Raw genomic sequence first — 18,858 nt, 5'->3', positions numbered from 1 at the left:
TAGTGTTTATTGAGTGCTTACTGCATGCCAGGCAGTGACCTATACCCTTTACAAGTATTATCTCATTGAATCTTCAGAAAATGCTTTGAGCCAGACGCCGTTAATAACCCGTCTTCAAGTAAGGAAACTGAGTCACTAAGAGATTAACTCACTGGCTCGACATTAAACAACTGGTTTGTGGTAGGGATCTAAACTCCAAAGTCTATGCTCTCTTCTCTCTCTTCATGATACAGTATCTTCCCAATGAAAATTTGAATCACCAGTTCAGTGGAATACCCTGGAGCCATAAAAAAAGACAAGACAGCTCTATGTGTACTCCCATCACGTGGTTTCCAAATATGTTAAGTGGGAGCCAAAATGCAGAGCAGTGTGGGGGAATGCCACCATTTATATGGGAGAAAAAAAGAGTTTATAAATGTATTTTGGACTATCTTTAGAAAGATGTACAGGAAAACTGGTTAACTCAGGGGCCTCCAAGAAAGGGAACTAAGTAGTGACTGGAGAAAAGGATGGAAGAGAGATTCACATTTCTGTTTTGAATTTGGCTATAGCTTTTTATTTTATTTTGAAGTAAACTCAAATTTATAGAAAAGTCGAAAAGAACTGCCCATAGTCTTCACCTAGATTCACCAATTATTACTTGAATATTCTGTACTTGAATTTTCTGTCTTGCCATGTCCATACCCTACCTCTTTTTTTTTTTTTAAGATTTATTTATTTATTCATGAGAGACACAGAGAGAGGGAGGCAGAGACACAGGCAGAGGGAGAAGCAGGCTCCCTACAGGGAGCCCAATGTGGGACTCATCCTGGGACTCCAGGATCATGCCCTGAGCCAAAGGCAGATGCTCAATGGCTGAGCCACCCAGGTGTTCCTTTACCGTACTTCTTTGAAATAAAAATCAACAAGACCAAGTTAGACACACATTTCCTACCTCAGAAATTCTAGAGAGTATAAGATGCTAGGTGTCCAATCTCTTAAAAGGAAGCCAACTGCATAGCATTTTCAGGAAGTCAACCTTGAAACACTCATTCTCTGGAACAGATGCTTCCTCATCCAGAAGAATGTGGCTGAGCCTAGGATTATAGAGAAGGGGCATAAGGAAGCTTCCAGAACTGCGGAGCTGAGGCCAGAAGCAGCTGTGCCTTACTCTGGGATTGGGCAGGACAGGGCAGAGGCAGGGAAGGACCACAGCAGGTGGGGACGAAATGAAGGTATGCCAGGTGTCCAGGCAATGCCCCTTTTATCACCTGCTCAGGCTCTGGTGCTACTGAGTTCAGCGCCTGAGGTGGACTGGGTCCTTTACTCTGTGAGCCAGATACCAGGGGGGAAACCCAGGTCTAAATACAGGGAGGGCAGAGGTGAGTTTCTTGCCACCTTTAAAGGTATTGCTTCCCCTGAGCACTTGCTACTTAATCCCAGAGGCTGTCACTTGCCTCCTTCCCAGCCTAGTCACTGGGGCTCTACTACCCTATAATCATCTGCCCTGATTTTTCCAGAGCTTTTCAAGGGTCATCAGCCTGTTTCATGTGTGCGTCATTCTTTCCTGCCCTCACCCTCACCTGGGATTTTTGTGAAGCCACGGCTGTGTCTCCAGTTCAGACTGGGGCTCCCTGAGGGCATGTCTGTATCTTCCCTTCAGACTGGGATTCTTGAAGGCAGGGCTGTGTCTCCCCTCAAACTGGGATTCTTGAGGACGGGGCTGTGTCTCCTCCCTCAGACTGGGGCTCCCTGAGGGCAGGACTGTGTCTCGCCCTCAGACTAGGGTTCTTCAAGTCAGAAACCTTGGAGAGCCATAGACTGGACACTGTCCCCCTCCTCTGTCCAACCCTTTTGGTCCCAAAGCCAAGGCTCTGTGCAGGCCCCATTTCACACACCTCCATGTACCGCCTGAGGCCCTTCGCTTGCCTGAAAGGTCTGGAGCTGACACTAGCAGGCCAGTGGCAGGGCTGTTGCATAACAGCGGCCAGGCCGCAGGTTTCCGATGATTCAGCACTATGGCTGCATAAGACTTCTGTGTGGCTGGACGCAAGACAGGGATCCTCAGAATCAAGGGACAGGAGGCCCAAGGAGTCTGGCTCACCTGGGACTCTACACAGTAGCCCTGACACACTGGGGAGGGGACACGCTTCCTGGGCCCCTCCGGCTGCCCTGGGCCTGAGTATAGGTACCTGGGTCTGGATAGGGGTTCCAGGCTGGCATTGGGCCAGGAGAGTCATCTTGCCATTGAGAGCCCATTACTGGGGCTGTAAACCCCTCCAGCAGGGTGTGGCCCAGGAGAAGAGGGGCCTGGTGGCCAGCAAAGGAACCCCAAGGGCCAGCCTGGGCCTGGGGGGCCAGCTTGGCAGTTCTTTTTCAAACCACTAGATGTCACTTCCATTTCAAAGACCCACTGGTTGGAATTTCCCCAGTCAGGTGCCCCCATCCAACTCCTCTCAGAGTCTTAAAGGCACACAGCCCATAGGAGAAAATTCTACTTTCTCCTGAGGCCCTAAATGCTGGACACCTGGCCAGGAGCGGCCTCCAAGGCTGAGCTGAAGCTTCCAGGAGTTCCATGACATCCCATCCCACACTTGCAGAGAGCCAGAAGGGGCAGAAGGCTGTCTCCTCATCCCTCACCCACCCTACAGGTTATTATGGAGATGGTATTTCCTGAAACCAAAAATAAAACTAAGGAGAGTCTATTTAGGAGGAACAATACTTGAAACAGGGGATACATGCCCCCCAAAGATCCTACTCAGGGCCAAGAGATTCTGGATTCACCAGGGCTGTGTCGTCCATTGCCCTGGCTTCAGACTATCAATATACTGGCCATGAATTTCTGGTGAGGAGCGATCTGAAGGGAGGTTAGAGGGACCCTGCTTTTCTCCACACACACCCCCAAAACTCAATTGACATCTCTTGGTTGACTGGTGCCTATTGTAACAACTTACAATGTGCTTTATTCCACTGCAGCTCCCCAACAAGGTTAATATAATCTTAACTCCATTTCTCAGATGGAGAAACAGAAGAGTGGAGAAGGTTAAGAGAGAAAGAAAGCTCTTCCTGGCATCTCTTGGGGCTCTGTCTCCACCTCCCTCTGTCAGACCCCCACTGGGAAGGGGCCTGAGGCCAGCTGGTGGGTTCTACCCACACCTCAGGTGGCTGCTTAAAGACTCATTCTCTTTAGCTCATTAATTAGCATGGGCTTTTACCCAGTGGTTTCCAAACTTGGTTGCCCATTAGAATCACCTGGGGAGATTTTAAGACTCCCACTCCAGTGAATTCAAAACATGGGAGGGCTGGAATGAGGGCTGCCCTCAGAACGATTTTAAAGATGTCCAAGGAGTAGCTGAGTTTGGGGAGTACTGCTTTAACCACCTCACCCCCAGCCAACCGCGTGACCACTGTGGATTTACCCATAGGCCCGTGGGGGTGCAGAGTGTGGGCTGTGGCACAATTAATGACGACTGAGCTTATATTTTATAAGAGGATGCTCAGTAACAGACCTTACCCTCTCGGCAGGCAGATAGTGTTCTATAGAGGGGGAAAGAAGCGCAGAGAAGTGAGGCCACTTGCCCCCTACCCCCACCCCAGGGCTCGGCTCCTAAGTTAGCAGAAGGAGGCCTAAAACCCAAGTCTTTAGGGCTCTCTCACACATTCTGGGCTCCTCCGGAGTTCTCTAAACAGAGGCACTGGGCTCCGAGGATAATGCCTCTGACACAAGGTCAGCGTCTTCCAGAGCTGTTAGTTTAACACAAAGAAAACAGTTCCCAGTCAGTATCTGACCCCTCACCCTGGCCACTGATCCACAGCCAGTCATAACCACCACTGACCCTTTATCTCAACCACAGGCTCACTCCATCCTGGACACAGCTTGATCCCTAACCCTGGCCACCACCGACCCCTAATTGAGACCACAGGCTGTCCTGACACTGGCCACTGTGCCACTCATGTTCAGCGCTGGTCAGAACATGGAGTGCCCGGGGCACCCCAACACAACAGCAAGACCTAGCTCTGCATCATAGTATCATCACTAATGATAATAAAATCAACACATGGAGGCCTATGTACCAGACAGGAGCCATTTTTGTGTGCATGATTTCTTAAAAGGATCTGGAATATGATTCTGTTAGCCATCAGGTCAGGTGTAAAGGCTTCCCCAAAGCTCAAAAACCTGCAAAGAATCCTCCCATCTCCCACCTTTTCTCCTCCACGTACCCAAGGCTCATCAAACACACACACGTGTGCATGCACACACACCATCATACTCAAGTATCTCCTTGCTCCTGCTGTCCCCAGGCTGGAATGCCCTCCTCCTCCCAGGATCCCCCCACAAGGCCTTGTCCCCCCAGGAAACCTACAAGGCCCATAGAGTCCCTTGATGTCCATGCTCACTGACCCCCTTCAGAAAGTGTCACCAGGCCCAAGAGAGCAGATAGCACCCAGCTGAAGCACCTTCACCCAGTAAGGAGGTTAGGCCTGCACAGCCATGGAAATGAAGGTCTGATGGCAGTGGGGACACTTGTCTACACATGCACTCACATATGCACACATTCACCAAGTATGTTTATAGAGTTCTGAGCAATTGTAAACTTGGCTAGCTCTGGCTGCCCCCAGGAGAGGGAAAACCATAAACACCTCCTGCTCCAGCCAGTTCCTCCAACAAGGCAAGTCACTCCCAGGATTCGGACACTTCACCATCTCAGGGAACGGGCTGTGCCCATCCATTTTCTGTTCGGTGAATGACACCTCGTCTCCTGTCCCCACCACAGGGGAAGGGCTCCCTCCCAGGATTCTGCTGGTGGTCCTCCTGAGCCTTTGCCCCAGCTAGTCCTGCCCTTGGGAATGCCTCATCCCTCTCTTCTTCCATGAAATCTTACCGCCCCGAAAGGCTCATGTTAAAGTCTTACCTCCTCTAAGATACCTCCACTGATCTCTATCACACTAAACACTTTCCAGAAGGGGCTTTGGGACCAAAAAAAAAAAAAAAAATCTGTGGAATAAGGCCTAATATTTCACTATTAGAAACCCATTCCTTTGGCTTAAGAATTGCTCTCTCCTCAGGAAAGATCCCTGAGTATTTATTGTAGATGTACCCCCATCAGAAGCAGTCAGTACTTGGGCAGGCACCAGCTTAGAGCACGTATTCGTGCTCAAACCTTGTCACTACCCATTTGGGGGGATCATGGCCTCTCTAAATGCACAGTGAGGGGGTAGGCCCGCAAATCTCCAAGGTCCCTCAGCTCCAGTAGATAGTAACTTCTTCCAACTGCAATTTTTTACTGGGAAATTATACACTTGCCCTTGACACTTTGAAATGTCGCCATAACTTTAAAGGGGAAGAGAAATCCTACTAAGTCCAGTCAAAAGCAGGAGACAATTAGGTTAGCTCTAAGGGAGCATCCCAGACTGTATCGTTACAAGGCTTGGGGAATTGTAAAGCAAAACAACAGTATGTCTCCTCTGGAAATATTTAAAATGCAAGAAAGATGAGTCTGACTTTACTGGGTATGGTCCTTTTATTATTACTATTAAAAAGAGAGAGTGTGTGACCTCTCTTCGAGCAAGGAAGGGGGGGCAGGCATTGATGGAGTTTCCAGTGCTGAATGATAGAGAGCTGAATGCACCCAGGGCCTCACCCCCACCTCTTCCATTGTCCCCCGTTCTCCTTAATGAAGGCTCAAACCAGAGCAGCCAATGAGGCTTGGAAAATCCGCCTGTTGTGTGAGGGGATTTTCCATAAATCTCCCTCATTCAGGCGGCGGCGACAGCCCCGTGCCCTGTGGAGGGAGGGCTGCCCAGCTCCTGGGGACCCTCGTTAAGAACAGGTGCCTTCTGGCCAGCTCCCTGCTCCTCTGGGTCCCTCAGCTGCCTGGGGGGTTTGGAGTGGGGGAAGAAAGCCCCCAGCCTCCTCGGAGCCTCCTCCGAAGAAAATGACCTTGGACTCCTTCAGGCCTGCCAGGGCAACGAAAGGGGCTCTCACTCGCCAACAGCATGGCAGTTCAGAGGGTTGTGTGGCATAAATTTGCATGCCACCCATTCAAGTCCCCCCTCTGACACTTTATAGAACTGTGCTGTGAAGTATGGTAGCCACTAGTCACATGTGCTATTTAATTTTAAATTAATTAAAATTAGATTTTACAAAGGCAGTCATTCAGAGGCACGATTTAAGTGCTCAGCAGCCCATATATGGCTAGTGGCTACTGTACTCAGCAGTGCAGATCTAGAACACTACCACCATCTATTCTTTTGGACAGCTCTCCTTATAACCAGTACTAGGCGGAGCAGCCTCCCCCAAGGGCAAGGAGGCACCCGCTCAAGGCAGAAATTCCAACATCAACAACAGGAACAGAAGTCTGGTACTGACAATGGAGAAGTCTCCAAGGACTGGGGCGGAGGGGGGGGGCATCTGAGGGGGAGACATAGCCCTTGTCTTCAGGGAGCTCCCAGCCCAAGGAGGGTCAAATAATTCATTGGCCAGATCTTGTTTTCCAGAGCAGGTGAGGAGGAAGGGTCCAGCTGTCACTTAGCAGGCTCATTAGCGACGTCTTCTGAGGCCTTACCCTCCCCCGGGGTAATTATTAACAGGCCTCAGGTGTGAAAGAGCCTGCAGCCAAGGCCCCGCCCTCCCAATTCAGCTGACTGGGCCAGCTGGGCATCCTGGGGGGCCAAGAGCTGAGAGTCCCACCTGGAAACAGCCCCAAGTCTGGATAACTGACCCCCAAGCCCCCACTCTGAGCCCACCTTGCTCCATGTTTGATAAGATGAACCTCCAACCGGGAGACAGGGCAGTGACCAGGGAAGCTGCCTACTACCTCCCCATGAAACCATGGAGACACTGGGGGTCCATCCCCATAGTCTCAAAGTGGAAGGTCTAATCCCCCCAAATCTGGGCACGGCCTCTAGCCATGTCAGCAAAAATTTTCCACATGTGCTGAGATTTCTGTTTGCCTTCCCCATTAGCTCAACAAGCATGGATGGAAAGATGACTAAGGTAATTAGTGACTGTAGTCATCAGTCAGGGACCAAGGGGCCAGGCCAGGATGGGGGTACAGGGGCTGGAGCAGGGCTGGGGAAGCTGTGCGTCAGCCAGAGAGCGTGAGCACACCAGACCTGTGCCAGGCCTGGAAACCTCAGCCGCCAGGGAAGGGGGCCCAGGAACAGAGAAAGCAAATGATGGCTTCAGCCTCGTTGCCATGGAAACAGCTCCAAACAGAGGCTTCCTCTACCAAAGAGGGCGCAAGCTCCTGATAGGTCAACGGGTACAGGGTTATTGACAAAGGACTGGAGATGCCACTAGAGAAAATAACCCGAACCTCTTGATGACAGGTGGAGAAAAGCAGGTTCTTAGAAACTTCTTCCTGTGGCGTATCCCACGCAGGCCCCAGCCATCATCCACTCCAATAGGCTCCTGAGTCTTTTGATCCTATGCTTCTATTAATAAAACGTCTGTGATATGTGCCCCATCCATGTGTATATTTACTTGTTTAAATGTACATGTACCACCATACTAATAAGTTAAGTACATTATTGAAAAATGCACCCCTAAATAGACATTTTTTAAGGATGAAAGAAAAAAATAAATAGAAGTAAAGTTCCAGTGCCTTCCTAAATATTAATGGGCCAGGCTTGCCCAACTCTGTTTTGGAGACCATTGGTGTACTTCAAAGAGTATGAGCGACACATGGCTAATGAAGCTCCTTAAAGGAGCAAATGTTTCTGCGTTTGCAAATTCAACATCAGTCAGTCTTTCCAGGTTAATGTTAAGATTAATTGCTATCTCAAAATTACTTTGAACTTGAGCTGACCCTTACTCTGGGGTACAGATGGTGGCAGAGCTGGTGACATCAGCTGACCACGAGCTCAGGAGTGCTCCCTGCCCCCATGTGACTGGGTCCTACTCTTCCCTCTGTGTGGACCGCCCTGCCGCTTTCCTCCACCCCTGAGGAGTCATTCCTCCAAATTCCAGCTCCCTTCTCTTCCTTGGGACATCTTCCCGAAATCTCAGGCTGGCCAAGGGTTCCACCTCTAAGTTTCCATGGCCCAAGATGGATACTTCCATTCTGGTATTTACTACATTGTACTGGAATGATGTGTTTAGCACCCTGCTCCCTCACTAGACTGTGAAGTCCTACGGGGCAGGGGTTGCTGTATTCATCCTTGTACCCCCAGCTGCTAGCACACACAGACACAGACACACCCACTCACATCCCCCGCAGCACTCCCCATTCTGATGTTTGAGCCCTCTTGGCTTCACACACAGAGCAGGCCATGAGTGCCAAGGAGTTGACACCAAACCCCAGGATCCCTCAACTAATGACCACAGGATCTAAGGATAATACCTGAGCTCATTTCCCCTTGGGTGGTAACTTTGAGGTGACTACTCCACCCAGTCTCCAGGGGGTCCCCAGTTCGGCTCCATCCCAGGTGCCCACAGGGGCATCTGCCCAAACATGCACATTCTGTCAGCTTCCTTCCTTTCCCCGCCTCAATTCCTTACTCCCTGACCACCAGTTCATGGGATCACCTCCCAAATCAGCTACAGGTGCTCCAGTCCTTATCTCGGTGGGGATCCAGTCCAAGACACCGATATATGTCAGGTGCTCGACACAGTCTAATTAATGAAGGTTTATTGAGCAACTTCTATGTCCCAGCCACTGAGGGTTCAAAGAGCGGAAAGCTCATGGGGCTGGAACAGTAGCAGAAGATTCCTGAGGAGGTAGATTGAACAGGGCCATTCTCAGTTGGGGGGGGGGGGGAGGGCGGGGGGCAGGGTGGAACAAGCAGACAGCAGTGGAGATGAAATTTCCAGGAGCAGGAAATACAGGAGCAAAAGAGGCTGGCGGTAGGGCGACCAATCAAGAAGGCAATGAGGAAGCAGAGTGACACATCTTATTCCTGCCACAAGGGCTTTTCCCTTTTCCATGCCTCGTTCACAGCTTCCTCTTTCCTTGAATTCAGAGCCTTAGCAGCTAAACTTGGGGCTTGGCATCTTGGGGGAGTGGTTCTCAGAAATTCCAGGCACTGGCAGAAAAGCAAGCCCCACCCCCACCCTGCCCCCACCACTTGGAACAATCCTCATTAAGAGTTCTCCCAAGACACGCAAAGGGATTAGGCCGACTTCTGGGAAGGCCGGCTGCCTCCACCTGCCCCTCTCCCTATGTCTGGAGGAGGGAAGCCTAAGGAAGGAGCCAGCGATTCTTTCGGTTCCTCGCTAGTCATTAGGTGCAATTAAAAGCAGGCGGGAAACAAATCTGGGCATGCTGACGGTGGTCCCTGTAAATACACTCATCCACTCTGGCTTCTGGGGGTCCTGCCTAGCTGGCAGCCACCCAAGCAGTGGCACCCACCATCCTAGGCACCCACATTCAGCCAGAAAGAGTGGTGAGGAAACAGGCTCAGCCCCCACCCCTTAGGACTGAGCTCCGAGAGGACTGGCCTTGGTGTCCAGATATTTGTGCCTTGCCTGGCCCTGCCATCTGCTAGTTGGGGGGCCTTGGGTGAGTCCCTTACCCTACCTGTGGCTCAGTTTCCCAGCTGTACCATAAATAAACTGGGTACTATCTGGGGTCACTTGAACTCTGGTGTTTTATATTCTAAGTCTGAGCTGCTTTGTGTCCAAGATCCTGGGGTGCTGACCCACAAATCCTACTAAGTTGCTCTGGGGTCCCAGGCTGGGGTCAAGATACTGTTGTAAACATTGTGGCATTTGGAAGGAAGGAGGCCCAGCATCTGAACCCTCAAGTAGGTTCCAGGGGCAGAATATCCCACCCTGGCCCTTCTCTGATTCTCCCATGCCTCAGCAATACCAGGCCCACATATTTTCGGGTGAGGTTGTCTCTGGCCTCTCCTTGAGGAATGAATCTCAGGAAAGAGTGGTGATCACCTGGAGCAAACCTGGGTTCACACAGAACAATCATGCTGGCACCCTTGTTTTCCCCTTCTACAGGGTCTCTGGTCCTGAGGGACACCATGGATATTGTGATTCTAGCAAGACTAAAAGGGGCTTAGCATCTAGTCATTCCTTGGAGCCTCTTATCTTGTGATTCTCACATACCAGAGAGGACCAGCCTGGAAAAATGGCATGGTCTTTGGTGGAGGAGGTTAAAGTTGCAGGGCAACTTCCCCCCTGGTGTGAGGTCCCAGCAACCTATCCAACATCTGGGAGAATGCTCCAAACTGATACACCCAACGCCCCACCCAACCCATCCACAGGCAAGGATAAGCTGATGTGGCTTTTCCAGAAGACTTCAGATCTGGAGATGAGTTGGGTGGGTCCTGCTGCACTTAGAGTTTCTCCTGGGGCCAGGTGTCCATGGATTAAAGCAAATAAGGTCAGGAGCTTGAGCCCTGCCCTGACGGCTTGGCCCTCGGAAATCCTTCACTCCCCCACAGAACACTGCATCCTTCACCTCCCAGCTACACAGTTTGTAAATAAAAGCATGTCTAAGAACTATAGTAAGATACAAGTTTTCACCTATCAGATTGGCAAAAATCCAAAAAAAAAAATTTTTTTTTTTTTTTTAATAGCACACTTTGTTGGCCAGGCTGTGGGGAAATAATCACACTCAACCATTGCTGGTGGGAGTTTAATTGTTACGATCTCCGTGGAGAACAATTTGGCAATATGTATCAAGATTACAAAGGCATATACCCATTGACCAACAATCCTAGGTCTGAGAATTGATCCCACAGATATACCTCATACGTGGGAAATGACGCATATGTACGAGATTATTCACTGGGGCATTGTTTGTAAAAACTAAAGAAGGAAATGACCTAACTCAACAAAGGACTGGTTGAATGAATGACAGATCAGCCATATAATGGAATATTATGCAGCTGTAAAAAAAGGTTCAAGGCATTCTTCACATACCATCAGCAAGAGCCTTCCAAGATGGAGTAAACTGAAGAGGTAAGATACAGAACCATGTGGAAAGTATGCTACCTTTTGTGGAGAAAGGGGAGAAAATAAGAATAGAAATTTAAAAGTTGGGATCCCTGGGTGGCGCAGCGGTTTGGCGCCTGCCTTTGGCCCAGGGCGTGATCCTGGAGACCTGGGATCGAATCCCACATCAGGCTCCCGGTGCATGGAGCCTGCTTCTCCCTCTGCCTGTGTCTCTGCCTCTCTCTCTCTCTCTGTGTCACTATCATAAAAAATAAATAAATAAATATTAAAAAAAAAAAAAGAAATTTAAAAGTTTATGCCTTCCCTCAAGGAGACAGGGTAAAAACTCAGAGACATGGAACAACTTACCCTGCCCAGCTCTCCACCTTAGAAAAAGAAGCAAATGAGCTCATGGGTGAAAGTCAGGAGCTCTGGAGACAGTAACCGACCAGGGAAAAGCCTGAGTAGAACCTGGCTGCAATTAATCGTGTCCTCAGACCTGCCCCTTACAACCCCAAGGCCTTTGCACTTAGAAACTAGACTCAGTGCTGGGCCTCTGACCTTATTAGAACCAATTGTCCTGGGCCAATTAGGAAAGAGCAGAGGCGGGGCTTAATATGTAAACGAGGTGTTGGGTCCAGTCAGCGCCACCCACTCTCCGGTATCCCTGCGAAGGAACAAAACCCTGGATTCCAGCAGTCCCTGGGCTGTTCACACTCCAAGTGATGATTTGGTTTCAGCACTAAGGTGCATGTCCTCCATTGGAAATCGATTGCTCCCATTGTTTTCTTTGTACTTAAACTGCAAATTGATTTTTGTTTCTGAGTTGTGCATAAACTGAACTTGAAAAGTATTTTGTATCTAGTTGTATGTCTGCATATATATCTATACAACCCTGATCTAATACTGGGGTCCCATGATACTAGTCTTTCTTGAAATGAGGTCCTAGACGTTATTGATCGTTGAGAAAAATTTGTTTGATTACAAGCTTCTCAAGAGCCTAGAAGTCTTTTCTTCTTTTGGAGGTAGAAGGGCACTAGCTTTCCCGAACACCCTTAAGTGTTGATGAAATGTATGCGGAGGTAATGGTCTGATTTAAATAGGAATCTAAGGTCCTGTTCCCCTCCCTCACTGAGCGCAGTTGGCAAGGAAGCCAGAGCTTCATGATGGGGAAGCGGATAGGGCAGGGCCCAGCGCCCACACCTGGCCCGCATCCTCCGCGCACCTGCCTGGGAGTGGGGGTGGCGGGGCGGCAGCCCAGGGCAGACCACTGCAGATGTCGGGCGCGGCCCGCCAAGTCGATGGGAGCGCGTTCCTGAGATAGGGGTGCGATGGTTGGAATGTGAGACCAGAGGCAGTGATGGACCATGCCAGCCCAAGAGCTGAACAAATATTGACCCTGAGCAGGGTAGCCTCTTGAAAGCCCTCCATGGGATGCCTCTCGGTGTTCCCCTATCTCCAGCCAGCCTCACAGCCTGGTGTCTCCAGCTGGGGTGGAGTGGGGGAGGAGGGTGCTGACTCTGCCTCTGGGGCCCAAGGCCCAGAAACCCTGTGTCACCCCAGGTCCTGGCATGAAGTTCCGGGGGCTTCCAGGCCTGGTCTTACTTCCTCTGGGATCTCTAGCCTAGACTAAGTGGTACCTGGATTAGGATGTGGGCCTCCCTGGAGCCAGGCTGCCTTTAAAATGACCTACAGAGGCCCTTTTTCCAGATCATTCATTAAAAAAGAAACCCACTAAAGGCCAAGGACAACTACTCTCCTAATTATTAATAATAAAAATAATGAAAAGAATAATAAAAATAATGATAAGTAACATTTAGTAAGAGCTTTTTGTGTGCTAGGCACTAGATGCTTTACATGTATTAACCCATTTAACCCTCACAATGAACTTGGGAGATAAGTATTTTTTATCCCCATTTCACCGAAGTGGAAACTGACCCACAGGGAGAGTAAGAAGTGCCGGATCCCGAAAAGTCTCTCAAAGATAACATGTAAATCATGTTTTATCATGTAAAAACATGGATATGAGAGGTCCTTTAAGAAGGCTGGGTACTAGTCTCCTTTTACAGATGGGGATACTGAGGCCCTGAGCGGGGATAGCCTGCCCAAGATCACCCTGGGCTGCAGACCAAAGGCACTCTTTCAAAGGTGCTGCTGGCTGGCTGACATTCCTAGGGAGCTGATTGCTGAGGCTTGGGGTTATCTGAGGTCTCTTCCAAGATCCCAAATGCCTTTTCTCTCCTGCCAGCCTGATACTCTGGGCAAACACCCCCGGCCCCGCTCCCCATCAGATGGCTTTCTCTTTTCCCATCTTCTTCGCCCTAACCCTGACATTTCCCCCGTATCATTCCAGCAAATTGCTTTCCAGGTCCCGGTCCCAGGGCCCTGTCTTCTGCAGCCTGTCTAGGATGTTTTCCCAAATTCTCTATGGGCCTTGGTTACCCGACTTGTCCAATGAGGACATTGGACCAGATCATGCCAAGACCCTTCCTCTGTACCTCTGAGGTATCTCAGACTCCATGTCTGTACTTGATAGAGTAGCTGCTGTCCCCACTTGGGCCTGCTGGGACCCCGCAGGCAGCCAGGGTCTCCCTCTCAGTTTCACAGCCAGCTTGGAAGGGGACAAGGGAGGTCAAGATTGGAGACAGGAAGACAGGCAGGGGATATTCAAGAGGTTCACTCCATTGCAACCCCCTCAGTCTTCCAACCCGATTTCCATCACTCTCATCCTCATATATGTTCCAGCCTCTGAGGCCTGGTCCAGACCCCTAGGACCCCTCTGCCAGTGGGGAAAGAAAAGGGAATGTAGGCTGGGGTGGGGTGGAGTGAGCACCTTCCCAGAGCAGGGTGGGGTGCAGTTGGTGGTAGCCCACTGGCCTCACAGCCTGGCCTCCCCTCAAGGATGCTGAGAAACCCTGGCTGGAAATGGGACGGGCCCCGACAGTTCTGCCAAGGGCAGTGCCTTCTGCTTAGAAGGAAACACAGCCTCTTGTGTGTGTGTGTTGGGGGGGGGGGGGGTGCGCGTGTGTGTGCATGTGCCCACGCCCTGGCCTGCTCCACCCCAGGCTCACCCTTGCCTTCCCAGGTCAATGACCTCTGGAACTCTGAGCACACTCAGAGCCTCCCATCCTTCTGCCTGTTTCCAGGTCAGACTCACTGAATGAGATGCCCAAGGAAAGAGAAACTTCCCGGGCCCTCTCTCTAGTTCTCACTGCCCATGTGCTACTTGAGCAAAGGGCAGGGCAGCCCCCAGATCCCCACACAGACCAGCACTGTGGCCCACCCTCGCTCAGCGCGGCTCAGTCTGAGTAATAGCATAGAATCTGTGCCTTGCAAGCCACCCACCTCCTGCATGCCCTCACGCCACGCATTCCCCGGTTCCAGGAGAGACTGGAAGCAATGAAGGACACACAGACACCTCTGGGGAACCACAGACAGCACTCAGGGGAAATTAATCAAGTGTTGACACACTGAGCAGGCCAAGAATGAGAGAGGTTTCCTGCTGGGAAATAGGAGCCAGGCCCAGGGCAGAAGTCGGTGCTTTAGAGCACAGAGGAACAGCTTCATTTCCCAGACATAGGCCAAAGGAGCTGGACTTTGGGAACTCTGTGAACACAGGGCTGTCTTCCTCAGTTTGGGGGTCCTTGAGGATAGGACTGTGTTTCCCCTTCAGACTGGGGCTCCCTGAGGGCAGGGCTATGTCTCCCCTCAGACTGGGGCTTCCTGAGGACAAGGCTGTGTCTCCCCTCAGACTGGGGCTCCCTGAGGGCAGGGCTGTGTCTCCATCACAGACTGGGGCTTGTTTGAGGGATAGAAATCGATTATTTTCCTCATCAGACTGGAAGCTTATAGAATAGGAAATGGGCACCAAGGATACAAGTTTAAGAAGACCAATTCCAAATCATAGAAAGAAGTCACTTTTTTGACATCCAAATTAATTAATTGATCTTTATGGAAAATAAGGCCCACACACATTCTGGACATCAAAAAATTTTCAGCTCAGCCATCAAGCTCATCTACTCATTTTCCTCTATCAGGAGGGAAAAAAATGAACAGTTAAAATTTCATCTCATTTGTTTTAAAAATAAGGTAATAGATCGAAATGGTTCGAAGATCAAAGTAATACAGGGGGATATACTTTGAGAGTTCTCACCCCCAAAACCTCCATTCCTCCCCACTCCCGCTGCCATATGTAATCACATTAGCTTCTAAGTGTCCTTCCAGTGTTTGTTTATGCAAATACAAGTAACTATTCCTGCTTTCCCATCCCCAGAGAGAACTCTCTGGTAGCTAGAACTAGTCCAATCAAAAGCTCAGGTTTGTATCCCAGTTGTGACTGACCTATTTGATTTGCAAGTCTCTTTCCTGGAGGGCGTGGGGGGGTAGGTGACAACCTGTGGCCCGCATGCCTCAGGAAGAAGGCAGCCTATGTAATGGCCCGGCATACAGCAAGTGCTCAACAAGTGAGTGCGATTGGTTTGGGTTGTTTGGTTTTTTCTTTTTTTAAGAAAATATTATCTGAACTCCATGTGTTCCCCATGTCCTTAAATCTTAACGAGCTTAGCTGGGCTTGTTGGCAAGTGGATTTGGAGAGAAGAGGCCTTCAAGTGAAGAGGTGGTTTGTGAGAGGGACTGAGGAGTGGGGCGAGGCCAGTGCACACGTCAAGGCAAGTGGCACTTCTGAGATCTGCGGGTTCTGAGACTCTCCCAGCGAGGCATCCTGGTCCTGGGAACAGAAGGCCAGCCTGTGTTTCCCCGGCAGCTCAGGGCCCAGCAGCCTCATAGGCCAGGCCCAAAGCCCTATCTAAGGTACACAGCGTTATCTCCATTCCTCCTGTGGGGAGAGCCCAGGCCTCCCAGAGGGCCTGCCTCCCACCTCTTCGTTAACATTTACCACAGCTAGAAAACAGCGGGCACACAAGGCACAGGCCACCTACCACCCAGTAACACGCATGGGGACGTGCCAACACGACGCACAGCGGATCGTGTCCCAGGGTGCACAGAGGGCCCCTTCCACAGCCAGGCAGGCACCAGCTCCACGTCCCTGCACACCCATGGCAGCCTTGGCTCCTTCAGGCACAGGGAAAAACATGAGACTGGTAACTGAGCCCTCAATGCCCAGCACACATGGCTGGTCCAAATCCAGATAGGCAGGCAGCCCGGGTGGTTCAGCAGTTTAGTGCCGCCTTCAGCCCAGGGCCTGATCCTGGAGACCTGGGATCGAGTCCCACGTCCGGCTCCCTGCGTGGAGCCTGCTTCTCCCTCTGCCTGTGTCTCCGCCTCTCTCTCTCTCTCTCTCTCTCTCTCTGTGTCTCTCATGAATAAATAAAAAAATAAATAATAAAAAAAAACAAATCGAGATAGGCTATTACATACGTAAAGAATGCACACGGATTGTGAAGACTTAGTATGAAAAAATCATCTAAATGATCTCATTAAGGTTTCATACCTTGATTACCCATTGAAATGAGAATAGTTGAGGATATTTTAGGTACAATAAATACACACATGACTATGTACAATATATTAAAATGTTTCTCACCTGTTCATTTTACTCTTTTAATGTGACTTGCTGGAAGAATCTTTAAATATGGATGTGGCTCATATTATAGTTTGTGGGATGGCACTGACCGGGAAGGTTATAGGAATTGTCTTAGAGGCTGTACCCCTCCCCGCCGCCAGGTGTGGGGTATGGTCATACCACCTCCTTCCAGTCCCTGGAGCCTGTTCCACCATCATGTCCCCATCAGACTGGGGGCCCCGTGAGGCCAGGAGCCAGTACTCTGCTCTCTCCTAGTTTCGCGCTGTTGCCCAGACTTGGGAGGGATGAGAGGTGGCTCTGTGGGAGCCAGCTGCCCATGCCTTCTGCTAAGTCAGTGACAGCATGTTCCCAGGAAGGCCAAGCCCCCAGCCCTGTGGCCTACCACTATAAACCTCCTCTGCCGTGCTTGACGATCAGATTAGAAGTTGCTCGTTTCATTCAACTGATCTTGAGAGGAAGCATTGTTTTTCCCAAGACTTGAGATTTAGGCATTCAGCAAGTTGTGGGTCACTCCTAGGTCAGAAATGGTTTGAAATGCTCACAAATTATAAAATTTCATGGAGAAGCCACAATAAATAGAGAAAAAGTCACAGCACCAAGTCTGGCACATTTCAGCCTCCACTCACTCAGCTTTGTTCCACCACTTTGAGACATACCTTCATGGGAGAGCTCTTCCTGGAATGGTGGACACCACTCACCGCCCCCAAGTCCGCTCCTCTCCAGGCCCCAACCCCTGTGCCTTCCCCACACACACTTGCCATGTCTACTCCCACCTCCCCTCCCCCAGCTAAACCCAGTTCCCCTGGGTGCCTTGTGCTGCAGAACCCAGCAGGTCATTCACCTCCCTTGTTCTGGATATGATATGTCCATTAACCCAGCCTATAATTGCCTTGCTCTTCGGATCACTAACCGTCACTGCTGACACACTGGGAGCTGTCAACAAGCCTCCAAGTCTTTTGTTCTTAGACGCTGGTGTGGGGGACCCCCCCCCATCCCCATGCAGAGACTGCCAAATGCCACCCGTATCATTAGATCCTTCATGGCCACCTATTGTGGCCCTTCTGGGTCCCAACTCTCTCCCTGGTGTTCACTTTTCCTCCCAATGGGACCGGTGTAACATTCAGGCCTCTGCCAAGTCCTAGCTAGTGATAGGTGGGATTCCCCGGCCCCCACCCCACCCCCTGGTGCTCCGGCCCCTGCCAAAGTCTATCCGCAGTCCTCATCCCCAGTCACCCCTTGGCATCATTTGGAACAGTTAGTCATGCCTCTTACTGAAACCTTTCTTTCACTTTATTTTCAAGCTACCTCCTGGTTGCCGCCCCCCTCCGCCCCGCCCCCCCCCCCCCCCCCCCCCCCGCCCACCTCCTGGCCACTCCTTCTCAGCCTCCTTTGCTGCTACTTCTCTGTTACCCAACTCTGTGATCAGAAAGCCCCATGGCTAGCATTGGGACACCTTCTCGTCCTTGTCTTCACTCACTCCCTGGGCGATCTCATCCAGGTGAGAGGCTTTAAATATGATTTATAAATTGCTGGCTCCCAGACTTAAGTCTCCAGCCCAGCCTCCCCCTCTGATTCCAGGACTCACATGTCCCATTGTCCCCCTTCATTGCCACCTGATGTCTCACAGGCATCTCAGACTCAGCATTCTAAACCCAGCCTTCCCGTCTGCCCCATCCCAGCCATCCCACTCACCCACAGGCCCCACTATCTCAGGATCTCTGGCCAGGTCAACTCCATCCTTCCAGTTGCTCAGACTAAATACCTTTGCCGTCCTATTTCATGCATCCCTTTCTTTCATGTCTCCTGGTCAATGTGTCAGCAACTCTTATTGGCTCTATCTACAGAGCACATCACAATCCAACCATTTCTCTGTCACTTCCAGTCAGGTTCAAACCACCGTCATTTCTCGCTTGGATTTTTGCAAGAGCCGCATGACTTTTGCCCTTGCTCTTTGGATCACTACAGTTTCCCTGCTCTGCCCTGAGTCTATTCTCAACACAGCAGCCAGAATCAGCCTGTTAAAACCCAATTACAGGGGCGCCTGGATGGCTCAGTGGTTGAGCATCTGCCTTTGGCTCAGGTTGTGATCCCGGGGTCTTGGGATCGAGTCCTGCATTAGGCTCCACCCAGGGAGCCTGCTTCTCCCTCTGCCTATGTCTCTGCCTCTGTGTGTCTCATGAATAAATAAATAAAATCTTAAAAAAAAAAAAAAACAATTCTGAAGCTAACTCTTCTGTGCTCAGACTCTCCAATGGCACCTGCCTCACCCAGGTAAAAGCTGCAGACTTCACAAGGGCTTTCCCAAGCTCCCCACAATCCAGCCCCCCTTTCCCTGTCTCTTCTCCTCCACACACCTGCCCTCTCTCTGTTCCTCCAATATTCCAAGCATTGCTTCAGCCTCCCAGGCTTTGCAACATCATTCCCTCTCCAGAAAGCCTCAGGGCTC

The 18,858-nt window shown here is 50.6% G+C and overlaps 1 long non-coding RNA gene across 2 annotated transcripts in view; it reads right to left on the bottom strand.

Annotated features, from left to right (window-relative positions):
• The window catches only part of LOC112641645 (uncharacterized), a 34,326-nt gene extending 16,079 nt beyond the window's left edge, over nt 1–18,247 (bottom strand). For both annotated transcript variants that reach the window (XR_003124744.3, XR_003124743.3), the window contains exons 1-3: nt 18,105–18,247; nt 3,637–3,723; nt 935–1,076 (exon numbers count right to left, since the gene is read on the bottom strand). This is a non-coding gene — a long non-coding RNA (uncharacterized LOC112641645). The remainder of the gene's footprint in view (nt 1–934; nt 1,077–3,636; nt 3,724–18,104) is intronic.
• Nucleotides 18,248–18,858: the final 611 nt, after the last annotated feature.

The sequence above is a fragment of the Canis lupus genome, chromosome 12 (assembly GCF_003254725.2).
Source record: "Canis lupus dingo isolate Sandy chromosome 12, ASM325472v2, whole genome shotgun sequence".
NCBI lineage: Eukaryota > Metazoa > Chordata > Mammalia > Carnivora > Canidae > Canis > Canis lupus.
The sequence above is the reverse complement of the archived record's forward strand: the minus strand, read 5'-3'. Positions and strand labels throughout refer to the sequence as shown.